This window comes from Hyposmocoma kahamanoa, unplaced genomic scaffold, assembly GCF_003589595.1.
Source record: "Hyposmocoma kahamanoa isolate Upper Pololo Valley unplaced genomic scaffold, ASM358959v1 95, whole genome shotgun sequence".
NCBI classification, from domain to species: Eukaryota; Metazoa; Arthropoda; class Insecta; order Lepidoptera; family Cosmopterigidae; genus Hyposmocoma; species Hyposmocoma kahamanoa.
In genome coordinates, this window is record NW_020654972.1 from 11,872,616 (window position 1) to 11,886,220 (window position 13,605).

Consider the following 13,605-nt stretch of genomic DNA (forward strand, 5'->3'; position numbering starts at 1 on the left):
CCGAACTTGCAACTAGAAATCCGCGGGTAATAGGTCCCCGATTCTACGAAGATCTACCCACAGACCTGAAAAGTGTTAGAAACGATGAAACGTTTTGTACCCGACTAAAAATCCTTTTATTGGATATTGAATTGTACAGTGTCGATGAGTTTCTTTTGAAACAATTTTAATTTTATTTTATTCGACAAGCAGTAGTTATACTACTTTATTTTATATTCATTACTATTATTATTATTTTGTTACTGACGATCATAGTTATCCCTTGACATTGTATTTCCAATTGTAATATTGTGACATTGATAACATGAAATAAACGATTCTATTCTATTCTATTCTATTCTTTAAATGAGAGGTAGTGAAAGTTGCAAAGGAACGTTTTGACAAGAGACCCCTTGCCGGATTCGAACCGACGGCGACGTCTTCTAGCATACCGTGCTAGACGCTATACATTTAAGCCACGGAACGAACCAGCGGACTTCACGAATTTTTTCTATGTGGTTGTTGTCGTGTCTTTGTATTTGGTTTTTCAACGACTTTTTTAGTCGTAGCGCCATCTATGAGAAATCTATGAAAGATTTATCACCCAGTTAGACACCTTTACAGCTACCAGCGCTGGCGAGAGATGTCGCTATTCACTGTATTTTAATTTTTTTGTTGAACCGCCGCTGTAAACTGCTGACCCGATGACAAATTTACATGTTTCTGAATGTGAGGTTTGCATGTGCTTAGAGGATGGAAAAAAATAAAGGAAACGAGCTGCAATATATATCTATGGAATAAACGTGCCTACTTATACCAAAATTGTACCACACATATGGCGGATTTAGTGTTGTACTCATCATAGATAATCATAGATAAGTCAATATGTATGTACATGCAAATGTATGGCTTGAATGTTGAAACTGTGTTTTATGTTTGCAAATTTGTGTAGTTTACTGTAATCAAAGTATGATTAATACGAGGCTATTATTACTAGGCAAGTAATGAGGAATTTTAATCACAATTAAATATAAAGTTACTTACCAATACATGTAACGATGGAATTGCATTATCATGTAATCTAGTTACATTCAAAGTTCTATTAAAATTTGACTCTTCAAAATAGAGCGAAAAAACGAAGACGGTATTTGATCCAATGTTTATGTTCGGCAGTCCTATAATTTCCAACCATTCTTTCTTTCTTTTTTCATTTGTAGGTAGACTTTAAAAATAATAATAATGAAATAATAAAAACCTCGTGGTGAATTGTTTTAATAACAGAATATCGATAACATGTCTGCTTACAAGAACAACACTATCTCAAAATAATCGTTATCAACAATCTTCAAAATATACTAACAAGCAGGCAATCTGTAGTAACCAAAGCAAAATTCGGTAAGACTTATGAATAAACCATTTAAACGAATCTAATTACATGAGATATTTGTGCCATTGTATGATTTATAGATAGAGTAATAACACATGCCGGTGTAATGTAACATTCGGTTGATTTCCGATTTTTGTACTGCCTTTTACACTTTGCATTTTTATCAATACTTAATTGTTCTCACTGTCAATATTTTTGTCCAGTTCATTACAATTCATGCGAATAATTCACCAAAACATTTGACCATATTGGTTTTGACATTTGATGTACTTCTCTTTGACAATCGGAAACGGTTATCAAAGGGTACTACAAAAATGGCAAAATGAGGATAGTTGGCATTTAGCATGACGTTACGCATTTTCGATTCTCGTGTTTGACATAAATCAATGTAGTGTTATCTCTTTTGGCTCACGACGGCACGCAGTAGTCAAACAAAGACAATAAAATGTTTATGTTTTCAACGTCTTAACTTTGAATGTAACTAGATTACATGATAATGCAATTCCATCGTTATATTTATTGGTAAGTAACTTTATATTTAATTTTGATTAAAATGGCTCATTACTTGCCTAGTAATAATAGCCTCGTATTTATTAATCATACTTTGACTACAGTATACAAATTTGCAAACATAAAAAACAGTTTCAACATTCAAGCCATACATTTGTATATCGATATTGACTTATCTATGATTATGCTACAGTCAAGAGCACGTCAAGCTTGACAGTTTGGACTTTGGACCGTTCTTATCGTAAGGGGCATAGAGCTGGATTTAAATCGTAAGCTTAACGTGCCATTTGTGGTGGACATTTTTGGTGATAGGGCAGCTCCTTTCCTTTATTTTTTTCCGTCTAGCTATAACTGAGCCATACATAAGCATATACGTAATAGGTCGTCATCGCTGTTTGTGTCTGTAATTTTTTTAAATTTTTTATAGAGCATAATGAAATTTTGACTTTTTTAAATCGAATTTTGTGAATATGTGATTTCCAATTAATATTGGAATCCATATTTAAGTCAAGCAAAGTAAAACTATTTACTACCTCCAAATTTGTGTTTCCACAGTTTAATATTGATAGGATGTTTTAGATGTAGGTGAAAAGATTGTTATCAGTCAGACACGACACGATTTTTTCCACAAGTATTTGGAGTCTGTCCATGTAATTTTTGGTTCTCACTGTCTGTGAGAACCAAAAACGAAGTTTGTCTTAGTCATGAGACGCAGCAAGGGTTCTAATACATGTTGCGTCCCACAAAAGACGACGACCAATCGTCGACGAACCAATGTCTAGCCGTCCGGCCTTTTGCCATCAATTGGGCTCAGGCCCGGGGGCTCGAGCACGCAAGGGATATCAATCCATTGCACAATATCATCTATGGTGTATTGTCTCGGAAAACGACCTGCACACCTTTGGCAGCTTAAACCATGGTGACCATGGTAACCTCACCATTGCCCAACACATACACAGCGGCTCGCACATCTTGTTTCACAATCGGATTGCTACCGCTATCCTCAAAGAATGATCATCGAGCAGAGTACCATACTGTGGAGACAGCAAATCACGTAATCACGCCCCGACTTCAATCTAGCGACGGCTCTCAGACGAGCTACATCAACACCCGAGTACCTTCCAACTGTATAAATATAATTGTTATTGTATGTATATTTCTTTAAATGAGGGTGGTGGCAGTTTTTGTACGGACAGTCAACTATAGGCCGTTGAACTGTTTGTCTCATTGTTCCCTATCCTAAGAAATACTTCACCAACAAAGAATTAAGTTAGTTTATGAGTCCACTAACATTACTGGAGCTATTTTGATGTTGTCTGAATATATTTTTGTATAATTATTTTATTTATAAGACTTAGGTCTCCGGTAATAACAAGAGGGAGTACTTTCTGTTTTTAACCGACTTCAAAAAAGAAAAAAGCAGGAGATCCTCGATTCGAGTGTTTTTTTTTATGCAGTGACGCGATAACTCTCGCGATAAAATTTGTGGACCGAATTTGATGATTATTTTTTGTTGGAAAGAGGGTGGGTACCTCAGTATTGTCCCAAATTTATTTGAGGAAAATATTCCACCTCTGGGGGTGGCCAACTAGGGGATGAATCCGGTTTCGCGTACTTTCCAGTAACCGATTTCAATAAAACTTGGCCAATAGAGTAATTCCACGAACTTTTAGGTGGATTTTAGGTGGAGTTGGAGATTATTATTGTTTTTAATTTAATGGAGTTTGGTGGTGTTTGTGTTTAAAATGTTAGCTGATGATTTAATAACGGCCAAAATCACATCCATACCAGGCATTCCTGGAACGTGAGGAGCTTCAGCACCTTGTGCACGCTGCGCCGGCGTGACTCAAGTTGCGTGTACATAGCAAGTACATAATAAGTAATACCCCGCTTTGCGCGATTTTCAAAATTCGCGCCAAATTACCCCGCTTTACGCGTATGCATTGATTTAGCCAATTTGAACACGTAGCTTCTCAGTTACCAAAAGTGCATTGTCAGAGGTAGTTCTTTGTTGGTAGGTCCTTTAATTTGTAATCACATTAGTACTGCCTGTTATCCAGTAAATTATAAAAGATAATTTTTACGAACAACGACGCCCCGGCTAAGAACGAAGAGCGTAAGAGCTTGAGTTCGGAGGCAGGTTCGTTCGAAAAGCACGTTCGTTACAATATTTAGCTTTTTATTCGATCATACTCCGTTCTGTCCCTGGTAGCTATCGTTAGGTCAAGTAAGAGACCCTAGGGCGAGCAAAAAACTATAGCACTAGGCGGGCAACACAAAAAAAGAACAACTCCGTTTTACGCGACTTTCGCAGTGCCACCTTCCACGTGAATGCGGAGGACGGAGACGCACTGTGTGCGCACAGTGCCGTCCCTTCGAGTCTCTGTAATAAGTTGTTACTTGATATCATCTTGGTATACACGAGAATGTTCAAGCGAGTTTTATGTGTTTGAACAATGGTAATTTATTTTGTTAATTTGATGTGTTTTAGGAAACAGTTACTACTTATTGGAATGTAATTACCTAATGAGGACATTTAAATCATTTCAAATGTGGTCTGATGGCAGAAACAACATTTACTATACTTAAACAAATTGTTACAATGTTGTTATTTAATATATAAAGAACGTTAACTAATGCGCACTTATTGTATCATAAAAAAACAACTTCTGCCGGCAGTATAAGTCTTTTGTAAGTAATTTATTCAATATTTTTCCTATAAGTAATTCATTGCTATTTTTTGTATAATTTATCTATCTGGACTCGACATTTAAGGGATTACGTCATATCGATAACCTATTTCCTGCTTTGTTACTATAATTACATCAGACTCATTGTCAAATCTCAGGTTGTTTTAATATTTGTTATTATATTATAAACAAATCTGGGGAAAGACATGCACAATTCACGTTGGTCGAATCATTAACATTGTCATCGTCAACTTATTATGTTCCACTCCTAGTCACGGGTCTCCACATGTTGTCCGAGTCCAGTGTCCGCTGTTCTTGTAGCTACATACGTCACGTCTGATCGGTGCTACGGTCATTTGTTTTACGCGTCCAATCCACGAGCCGCGTATTTTTTAACCGACTTAAATAAAAAGGAGTATGGATGGAAAAAGGAGGAACACGTGTGTTTTATAAATGTTCACCGATTTCTCCGTCAATTGAAAATTATTTTTTGTTTGAAACGGTATACTTACTCTCGAGAGGGTTCCATTGTCACCAAATCAAAATCTGATGAGGGGATCCCAAAGAAATTGAGCGAAATCCTCAAAAAAAATTATATGCATATACAGTGTGTTTGCCAGCCAAGGAAAGAAAAACAATGTACCTTAATGGATTCTAATGCTATACAGTAAGTTTGTAAACTTGCCTTGACACTTACGTCAAAAATAACTGATTAGATATTGTAAATACTTAAGAATCAATATTTTTTTAGTGGTAAAATAAAACTTTAAACCGACCGGTAGGTAGCACATACCAATAATAATATTTTATTAAGATAATAAATAGGTAATAGGTTTGACCAAAAACAATAGTTACGTTGTAATTGTATAAATAAACCATAAATGTAGACTGATTGAGTAATAAATAATTAATAATATTGTGAACAAAACGAAATAAGACAAAAATAAATAAAAAGTATTCATTTATTGTTGTCATTAAATCCGTATTTTGTTATTTTTCGCTTTTTAGTGTAATGATTTTTTGTGATTTTTTTAAGTTGGTTGAATTTTTTTAAGTTTGTTTTATATTTGTGAGATAGCAATACAATGTTTTGCTCTTGCAAATAATGTAGGCTCTTTGATTGATTGATTGTGTATTATGCACTCTGAAAGTATACTATGGAGCGATTTAGATTTGTGTGTAGCGACATTTGCCAAGTACATTGAGAGCCTTCAGCTCGCCCTTTCCGGTTGCATCCGGTGGTGCAGTCAAGGCCATCAGCGCCCAACTGCACAGTGTCCTTCAGAAAAGAAATAAATGCATTTCAGCTCTAATTGCAAACCTCAAAATCGGCTTTTCATATAAGAGTGTCGGCAGTTACCCAGCGCATAAAATGGCGACCGGATGCTTCTAAGTTCTTTTCACTGTTAGCGAGAAGTATTACTAACAAACATTCACAAAATATATACGTAATTTAGGAAACATTTGTATTGTGTGTAGGTACTGTGTAATTGTTGTAATATTATTCGTGTAAATATTTATTTTATCTTATGTTTAAGTATTCTGATATCAGTGTTCCATAGCATGTCACGTCACGTGTCGATCGAAATGACTATTTGTAAATTATGACTAATCATAGATTAGTAATCCAGAAAGAAACACGTGACACAATTTGTACAAGTTTAACTGCTCGTCACATTCCTCCCTATCCCGCTTTTGAGTATCGAAACTATTTAGACTTTAAAGACAAATTTTCCAAGACAACGTATTTTTAGTTTAGCAGTGCACGTCTTCAATTGTAGCTCGTGTTAATCTCTACAATAAGTAAGTAATTTACTTGAACTGCTCAAATAAAATACATGTACCCACTAATTTTCGCCCAACGATTACGACAACACTATTATTGTGCTGCTTACTTCAGTAATCTACGCGGTTTTTTTCACAACGCCAGTCTAACTGGAAACCAAAAGTTAACTTCTTTTCAGTCTTACGACGATTGCCGGGTGGTCTAGGAGTTGATGTCGACATGTTGTGATGATGTCTGCTTTGTTTCTTAAATGAACATCTTGTATACTTAAGGATATGTTATTCAACGAGATCATTTTTATATCTCTATAGAGATAATCATAATAATAATAACATTTTTTTTATTTCTCAGACTCCAATAAGTCCAGGTTCATTAGTAACGATCATCATCAACCCATTTATAGGTCTCACTGCTGGGTACGGGTGTCCTCTCTGGCGTTTCCGAGGATGTTTTGCTTCACTAAAAGCTGCTGGTAAATATCAAATTTAATGTCGCACACAAATTTGTTGGATTTCATACATATATACTTGCATGATACTCGCATGCTCGTTCACACACAAAGTAATTTATAATATAAATACTACTTACCTTTTCCCGGGTCGCATCAGCTGTTCACGTAGTATATTGGAACCCATATAACTGTGTACTCCTTCTAAACTCACCACAAAGTCCACACGAAGCTTTTGTGCTGAGAACAGTTAAACCGTGCGTGTTCTGGTTTTAATTATCTAAACCCTATCAACCAGCTATCGCTAGTACTGACCATAGATTTTACAATATTACTTGATATTGAATTTAGTGTTTTGTTCGCATGGCTCTTGTCAACTTGTCTCAGAGTAATAGGCGCAGTGGTAGTATCCCACAAATCTTTCCGATTTGAAGCTCTGAGTGGCGCTGCAACTGCTATAGACAGGCGTGTCGCTTAACACCAGGCGCACGACGCGTCCCGACACTTGGTACCAAAAAAGAAAAGAAAGGAAAACATCGATTTTCTAAAATAGTTTTTGATCTAACCAGCGCCAACGCCTGATGCAATGAATGGTGCAAATATTTTATGCCTCGTTTTTGCTTTAGTAGAATATTACGCACCTAGCGATGCGGCAATGCAGGACAGATTAGTGTGTCGCTAATTTGTGGTAATGTGTCGTTAAAATTTACTATTTACAAAACACTTAACGCATCACTATGTCGTTGTTGACATAGATAAGAAGATTTACATTTACCGCTCAAACATATTCAACTGCCTCCGTGGCCGAACGGTTACCATGCCGGACTGCCACGCAGAGGTCCCAGGTTCGTTTGACGGGCCGGGAGAAACATTTGTATAGCCTACAATTATTTTTCTCGTGAGTTTGGGTAATTGTAGTTGTATGTGGTGTGGTGTAATTTGCGGTTGTCTATGTGTGTGTCGATGGCACCCGCGACCTAGGGTTTTCTAGTGCGGGGCTAAGTTGAGTGTGTGCGTTATTATTACTATTATTACTACAATTTTAGAGTTATTATTATATTATATTTGCATTTTTATTATACGTACAGTTATATACTAACACATTCGATGGGCTTACACTTAACTAAAAGATTGTCACATAATTTGCAACAGCGTTAGTAGGATTGACTTTTCAAGTAACAAAACTCCCTGCACCTCCAAGACAGCCCTAACTACTTACGCAAAATTATAGACTTATCGTTTTTCCTGTATAACGTGTTTGTTAATATCGTTAATATTATTGAGGATAATGTGCTACTCTCAAACTTGCACGGGGATTTTCTCACGGTCTGTTTCCACACGTCAACCGAGTACGAGGCAACAATGTAAACAAAGAAGGTTGCGTACTCAACTTATGAGAACACAAAAAAGTAAAATACGATAAATTAAGAATTGTTTGGAAAGAAAATTGCTTTTTAACAAATACGTAGAAATCAAACAGAACCATAATTAACGCGGCTATGCCGTACACAAAAATCACTGTCGTGAACCTACGTGTTGCCGTTGATGTCTTCTATATGATCAAAAGCCAGTGATTAATGACAGCACAGGACAAATCAAAAAGTTACGTCACTTGTTCCATTTTATACGTTAGAAGTCACGGAAATAGTTAGAATCAAGAAATGAATTTAAATGTGTTTATTTAGAAATTTCATAGAATCGGTTATATTTTTGTTTTAGTTCCTGTTAGCAGCATTCAGTGGGACATCTGCGATGCGATTTTTATTTTAAAGTCCGAACCTGGAATTTTGCAATTTTAATCGAGTTTGGAAATCATATAATTTTGTTGAATGTGCATTCAACTTTTACATTAAACGCAAAATTTTAATATTACATTATTATCATTTTTATACATTTTTTAACACATGTATTCAATTTTCATTGAACGTAGCATTTAGAAAAAGCAGCAATATTACATAAATAATGGTGTAAGTTCATCTTAAAATCGCATTTTTTTCATAATTCTTAATTGTTGAACTTTGAAGTGTAAAAATCGAAGCGTTTGCTATAAGGTTTCTTTAAAAATGTACGGAATGTAAGCACTTGAAATTTTTCATAGTGTTTGGAAAATTAAAACACGTGACTAAAGCGTAGCTCTCTGGATATGCCATGTCTGAAAGGATTTTGGAACACCGTGCTGCGTTGAAAAGCCACTTGCATAATATCGCAAGCGAGTGATATTGTATGCAAGCTGTGTCGTGTCGGAAGCGGCAAAGCACCCGGCTCGAGTGGTATGGGCCCGCACCGGGACAGCACCGCCATGCGCCAGCCGGCAACGGCAGTTCACCCACGACCGCGCCGCTGCGAACACCTTCAAATTTTGCACTGCACTCCTCGGGATTCGTAAAAACCGTGAGTACTACCTAAATATATTTAGTAGTTAAAAGCATTCGGGGCGATGTCTCAAGTGTCGAGGCCCCACGCGTGTTGTTTTTTAAATATTTGCGATTTTTTGTCCTCACTTGAATATCTGGGCGTCATCTTCAGAATACCGGCTGTTGTGATATTATCTATTAGGATAATATAGTGTAACGTGTAGGCTTTCAATTATCTAAAATTAAATTATTGTTTAAAGGACGGAATTGTGTGCACTTTCTACCCTCATCCTATTTCGTTGAATAATTCTCTGCTGTCTCTTAAATGATCTCGCATTTTTAAATATATGTTTATGTATAATTTTGTTTTTGTGGTTAATAACATACATAGTAATAGGTATTTGTTAATTATGTCAAGATCAGTTTCATCGCTTTCAACTTCGACAATATTTTTATTTAATTTCAATCGCAGCCCTTATAATTATAATGGTATACGGATCAGATTCGAATCCAAAACTAATATAGCAAAGCAACGACGCAAAAGCGAAGCAGGTTGTTTACCTGCGCAGCCGCCCTTTAGCGGCGGACACCGCCCCGGTCGGGAGCGCGAGGGGCAAGCGGGGGCAGTTTGCGTCTGGAACTACCTACACAACGAAGCACAGGGTGTGGCTGGTGTAGTGACATCATCCGGATCAAGGTCGGCCTATACTATGGACGTCGTCTACTAACTATGTTGTTCTCGTGGAAAAAGGTCGACTCAATTACGGAAATGATGCTGAATATTGTCTAAACACGCGCAGAAAACTCTTGCGACGATAAATAAAAGTAGCGTGGAGGTGCTCGGCGCTTCTGCGCTTTCTTTGATAATTCGTTTATTAGATAAAACTATATTACTTAATAAAAATATTTTCATATCGTTAGACGATTTATATACTAGGTTTTTAATTTAATCGTGTTCAGCAGAAGCTTGATTATTCTCACGACTGCGCGCCCTGCGTCGACAAAGACTAAAATTAAATATCAATATAACTTAAAGAAACGTGTCTTGGGTACCTATTTAAAAATTTACAATAATATTTGAAAACCGACGAGAATATGTGTAAACCATGCTTATCCTGTCTCGTCGTCCCGATGGAGTATTTGTGTTATCGTATACTTATATAAAGTTGCGATTCGAATGGTGAATACGATTAAGCGTCGTATACGTTTGTAAATGAGTGAATTGTGTTTGTGCGATTTTTTTACGTTCAAATTACAAGTGCGCATATTCCAGTCTCTAAACGCAATGTTGTGAGCATGAAAATACCACCACGTCAAAAATGTTCTGACGGACGAACTCATTACAACCAAATAAATGTACCTATGCAATATATTTTTTTTACTATTAAAATATGTTTTTTAAATGTGTTGTAAACGGATAACCTACAGCAAAACTGGCGCTAACGTAGTGAATTATTCCACTCATGCTTTTGTTTACAAAATTGGTAGTTTTTATCTGTGTACCTACTTTGATGACCCCAGTCATGAACTGTTGGTAAAAAAAAGGTTAAGATTGTCGTGAACATGTTTCGTTGGAAAGATAAAAATCCCGCTGCTAATTGGTATAAGCTGTTAGCCCCCGCATACCTTAACGATGTCGTAACCGATGACATTCGTAATTGTAATTATTTTTTTAATATATTTTTAAGGCGCAAATAGATTTAAATAACAACGAAATGATTTACTATGATAATGGCCGGTAGGCGGGAAGTCAAAGTCAAAGATTATTTATTCCATAGGTAAAATAAATTTACACTTGAAAACGTCACACTTAAGCTACTGCTCGTTAACTACGCTGACCTCTCTGAGAAGAACGAGCAAGAAACTCTAGGGATGGCTCTTTTCAAATAAACTTAAATGCTATGGAATACACTTTGAATCAAATTTGTGTGGATTCTGGAGCCGTGTCGTCTTTCCATACATCTTTATCTAACACGTAGTCTTCAATTTTGTAATATGATTTTTCGATCAACATATTTTTAATGTAGTTTTTAAACTTAGGAAATGATAAACTTAATATATGCCACGGAATCTTATTGTCGAAACGTATATAGTTCCCCATAAAAGAGTTGTTTACCTTGGTTAAACGAAATCGTGGAGTTAGCATTAAACACCTGTAACCGTCACCTAATCTGGTAACCTAAAATAGAATAACTAATAATGATATACAATACACAAATGATAAAAATAAAATAACACAATGCTTAACTAACTTTACTTTCAAACAAAACTTACATTAAAAATAATAATTAAAAAACACCTGCTATTTTATCTGCACTCCGCGAGTGTAATGTATCTTGTCTACTCCACTTATACCTACGATTCTATTGTGCGGGTGATTAGTAAATCGCGATGACCCTCGTTTGTGTAAACTAACTTTCTGCGTAATTGTTTTTGAGTCTATATTTGTTAATGTATTTGTTATTGTTCATGATATGGTTTTGGTTGCTTTTGTTGTTTATTTTAAAGTATTTTGATATTTTTCGCTGTGTAAAAATCTTGATAATTAGGTTACATGTTTGATTTACCCTCACATATTTTATCTTTTTTCTTTATATAAGTATTAGGTAATTATTACTACATATTTTTGTAAATTCGCTTCATAATTCTAAATTATTTAAGGCAGTAATGATTCGGCCGAAAGACCTAGCTACTGCTACCCATAGTACAGGGGATCCTAGTTTGGGAGCTAGGCACAACTATTTACTAGATTTGTATCTTTTGGCAATAAAGTTTTTAAAAGCATATATAGCATATAGTTAGAGTTAGTACCATGAGTTTGGACTTAGCTCTAAGGTTAATATTATGGATATCTTCTTTCTTATTGAAATTATGTACATTTTTACGGGCATATAAAATATTTGAATAAATGTACTGTGATGCCACAGTCATGATAACAGTGTCCTTAAACTTTTCTTTGAGAGAAACCCGAGAGCCTAGACGGTACACAGAACGAATCGCTCGTTTTTGCAATACAAATATGGTTTGTATATCTGCCGCTTTACCCCACATGAGAACCCCGTAGGAATATTATACTATGGAAGTAACTAAAGTAAACTAGTCTAGCAGTACTAACATCGGTAAGCTCACGTATTCACGTATGCAGCGGAACTTAATCTGCTGGCCGCTGAAGCTTACTATCTAAGGTCACTCCCAAGAAGACTGCTTTATTAACAAGGTCTAACTTTTCTCCGTTTATTTCTATGCTTGGACTAGTCGATTTTACGTTAGGTAATTCAAATTTAACACATTTTGTCTTCTTGGCATTAAGCAATAAATTGTTAGCATTAAACCAATAAGCTACCTTAGAGAGGGTATCATTAATATGGTCATAGTTAATGTCATTTCTGTCTGTTTTAAAAATCAAGGATGTGTCATCAGCAAACAACACTATTTCGCAATGGTCCTTAACAAAGAAATATAAATTAGAAATAAGAAAGGCCTAAATGTTGAGCTAAATGCGGAACACCCATTTTTACCGGAGAACCCAAAGAAGCACACCATTTATGTCTACTTTCTGAATTCTACCTTTGAGATGTGACGAGATAAGTTTCGACGCCTTGCCATTTACACCGTAATGCTCCAGCTTCCTAATAAGAGTAATATGATCAACGCAATCAAATGCCTTTGAGAAGTCACAGAAAACACCAATAGCGTTCTGGCACCTTACCCAAGCATACAAGATGTCTGCCACAAACATTAACATTTTCCTTTAGGAGATCAATGGCAAGAGAAGGGGAGGAATTTAATGATTCTGTAGTGTTCACAGCAATTTCGGAAAAGAACGATTCAAAAGCTTGGGCTACCTTGTCTTTAGATTTTATAAGTTTGCTGTCTAATTCTAAAACTATATCTCTACTGTGTTGTTTAACCCTGCCTGACTCTTTATTTATTATGCTTCAAAGAAGTTTTAGATTTATTTATCGATTGTCTACTTTTGTCGCTGTGAAACTTAACCTTAACAGCTACATATACTTCTTTAAATATTTTTGAACAATTTCTAACATATTCTATGAAATTGGGATTAGTATTATAAGTTTTCATAGCATATAGCTCATACAAACGAGACCTACTCTTATGAATACCTACTTTTGCCCAGTCGTTGAATTTAGTCTCTCTATGGAAAGTTAATGTTTTCGATTTAAATACATTATCAAATTCATTTTTAATTAAACCAAATATCATGCTATATAAAGTATTTGGAACCTCTGGTGTATGAGGTAGGGAATTTAAACTATTGCCGATATTATTTTGAAATCTAATGATTTGTTCTGTGGTAATCGGTCTGCAGAGAAATTGGTCTACCTTCTTATTTTACAATTAAAAGAAACCAATTGGCCACTATGGTCTGATCTGAAGCAATTTATTATTGGTTTAGACATTGCGTCTGTGTTACAAAAGATGTTATCAAT

At 35.7% G+C, this 13,605-nt stretch overlaps 1 protein-coding gene across 1 annotated transcript in view; it reads left to right on the plus strand.

Moving 5' to 3' along the window:
* The first annotated feature begins 9,073 nt into the window (after window positions 1–9,073).
* The window catches only part of LOC113238144, a 40,323-nt gene continuing 35,791 nt past the window's right edge, over window positions 9,074–13,605 (plus strand). The window contains exon 1 of the mRNA XM_026474886.1: window positions 9,074–9,191. The gene's annotated coding sequence lies outside the window, so the exon portion shown is untranslated. The remainder of the gene's footprint in view (window positions 9,192–13,605) is intronic.